Genomic DNA, 3578 nt, shown 5'->3' on the forward strand with positions numbered 1-3578 from the left:
TATCATAATATTCTTAGTTCTCAACATTTTCTCTCTAATATATCTGACTTTGCCATCAGAGATTCATTGGCTGCCACCACACCAGTGACCGTTTCGACCCGCTATCAATCTTGTGCAAGGATATCAAGTTAGTCCTCCCAATTACATTTGGACGAATCTATCAACTGACGAGTTTGGCTTCATCACTCCTAAAGTGGGTCCCATTGCACTGTTAACTAGGTTCCATTGCTCCAAAAGTCAGCTTTTAGCTTCTTGTTCTTTCTTTTTTTTTCTACATACTTTCAACAAAAAAGTTTTTAGTTTCACCAAAATAAGCAGTTCCCAAACGGATTCTAAAACTCCAAGACCTAAACATGGCTGGGGGTGTAAGATAAATTTAGAGTTGTAGAATAAAATAAACATACCTCCAACTGTAGTTGTTTAAGTCTTTGGAGAAAAGAAGACTCACTATATGATGGTAGTGCATATAAAAGGGTCTTTTAGTCTATGACCATTACCTCACACATATCCTTTTGATGGAAACACATGCTATATATATATATGCCAGACTAAGGACCCTTTTAGATGAAGATTTTCATAACTCTCCTTCCATCAAGGAGCTTAAAAATTGTAACTTCATGGTGTTTTATTAACCAAAGAGGTTATACCAATTGAGAGTTACTAAAGGATGTTACACCTAACATGTAACTTTCACAAATAGGAAACTTAAGACATGAAATAAGAAACTTAAGACATGAGTTTCATCTTCAAATGTGAGCCACATAAAATTCTTTTTAAGGAGATACAATCCTACATTCCCCCCACTTGGCCCACATGAAATTTAAATAAATCAATAACCACAATATTATCCATGTCACTAGTTGTGAAATGCTCCCACTCAAATAAAGAATCCAATACATGAATCATGGTGGTAATCCCCTCAATTATAATGAGTATTTCCTTCTCTCAAAAAAAAAATAATGAGTATTTCCTTCCATGTATTACAAGGTAATGTAATCCTTACATGAGTACTTTATGGGCCATTAATTCTTTATGAATGGACTACCTATAAGCCATTCAGGTTCTCCCCTAAACATCCCCACGGATATATAAGTTGGCAGTGGAAATCTGTAACGACCAAATATGTTTAAATCCTTAGACCAAGACCTCTTCCTGTTGACCACTATTTACCTTTGTGTGCTTCATATTCTCAACATTACGTTATCAGCATGTACGTGTTTTAGCTCAATATGTATGTATTCGTGGACGTCGGTCTAAGTTGGCTGTAGGGCAACCCTGGCTGAATACAAACACAAACAATCGCAAATAATAATAATAATAATAATAATTAAACATTATGTTAAAAAAAACATATATAAATATATGGTCAAAATTTATAAATGCCAAAAGCATTGTAATTTAGTGGTATTGACTGTTCTCCTTAACAATATATATGACAAAATATGTTTTTACTTTTCTATTTATAATTTCTTTCTATTGTGTGTATTAACACAACTTAGTATCTTAAAATAAGTTAGTATATTGGTTCGGCTATTAGAGATCTAAATATGTGTTCTTTGGATTCGACTTTTGAAGATCTAAAAGAATGATCTATGGGAACTAAAATGCTAATATTAAAATCCAGATGTGTATAATTAGTTTCTAAATTATTAACTTATTTTCTTATAAAATCAATGAAATAGAGTCAGATATATATATATATATATATATATATATATATATTCAATGGTGATAAACAACAATAGAAATAGTCATACAATATCATATAATACAAGCAAGGAATATAATCAACCATTGATAACACAATAATAATGCTATAATTGGGTGGTGCCTCACCTCTATATCTCAAACCCCCCCCCCCCCCCCCCCCCCTTTCCATTATCTATCTATCAAATTATAATAATAATAATAATAACAAAAAATTTTGTTAACAAAAATACACACATATACACATATTATCAGTGTTTATATATGTCAAGACTATTGTAATTTAGTATCATTTACTGTTCTTTTTGATGAGGAGAACCAATATATAGATAATCAATTTAATTTGATATTATACAAAAAAATAAATAAATAAAGAGAAAAACACCTTATTTCCTTAAACACAATTTATTCCATGGTTTTAGATACTCATTTTCCTAATTCCAAACCCTAAATAATAGATATCAATGATTAACTAATTAATGGAATATTACCTATCTTAATTTGTTGACAAGATATTATAATTTTTACGACTAAGTGTGCGTTTTTTTTTTTTTTTTTTTTTTTTTTTTTTTTTTTTTTTTTTTTTTTTTTTTTTTTTAATTTCTTCTTCATATAATTTAGAATAAGTTTAGTAAATAAGAAATTAGTAAAATGCATCGAAGCACATTTATTTTTCTTTTTGAGGTCATCGAAGAAACAAATTGTTCATGTATGTACTCCCTTTACCTTTTATTTAAGATTGTGCTACAATAGTTAAGAGATTTGTAGCTCAATTAGGTGGTACCTCTTGGTGTACATATATACTTGTAAAATCTGTAGTCACTGGCACCCAATAATAAACTATATGTTTTAGCAAGAGTAAATGTAGACACGCATATATAAGTGAAGCTTCTTCACATGGGTTGTCTTATTATTGAGGTAGATGCAATGACCATTCACTAACTTTTTGAAAAGGACCAAAAGGAGTTTCTATTCAGCCAATATTGCAGCCAAAAATAATTTAGAATTAGTGGTCAAGAATCAAGATGAGCAACCTCCTAATTTTCCTGTGGTTCAATCATCAATTCTAGAGGACGTATGAGAAATAAATGCCCTTTTGGAATAAAGATTAAGAGATCAGAAAACTCAAACTTCTTCATTTCACATAGAGGAACCGAATACCCAGGGAGGCAAGTGGACCCAAAGGGACATCCACCTTCAAAGATGGGAAAAAATGCAAATATTAGCAATTTGACTATAAACTAAAACCAAACCGAGCTGTACCTAATGGATCGCACTTTAGATCCCACTTTTTCAAAGTCTGAGAGAAGTCATGATATAATAAACGAAAACTTCAACATATTAACAAACCAAATAGATAAAAAAAATATATATATATATATATATATATCAATCTTATAAAATAAAAAAAAAAAATAAAAGATGGGAAGGGAACATTCAAAAAATTAGACATCACTGTAATACTTTTGGTGAAACATTTTCATAATGTATTAAATGAAAATTTCAATAATAAGGATTTAAATTAAATTAACATTGTAGTTTAATTTTGCATTAATTAAGTGTCATTTCGAATTTTCATTGAGATTTTCCATGCCAATGCTGTAATTTGTATCAAGTACCTCTCTAATTTTTTTTTTGGAGAAACAAGTACCTCTCTAATTTAAAATTAATGTTAGTCTCTTTTTTTTTAATAAAAAAGTTACTAATATGAATTGTAGTACAAGAAGAGAACAATATCGAAGAAGAAACCAAAAAACAAAAGCAATTATTGACTGGAAGTAAAGCCGTAAAGGAGGACTCCCCTCCATCCATATCGTCATATTATGCTGCGGTAAAGCATAAGTAATCAAAGGTTTGAGATTCACAATGGA

This window comes from Quercus lobata, chromosome 8, assembly GCF_001633185.2.
Source record: "Quercus lobata isolate SW786 chromosome 8, ValleyOak3.0 Primary Assembly, whole genome shotgun sequence".
In the NCBI taxonomy this organism is placed as follows: Eukaryota; Viridiplantae; Streptophyta; class Magnoliopsida; order Fagales; family Fagaceae; genus Quercus; species Quercus lobata.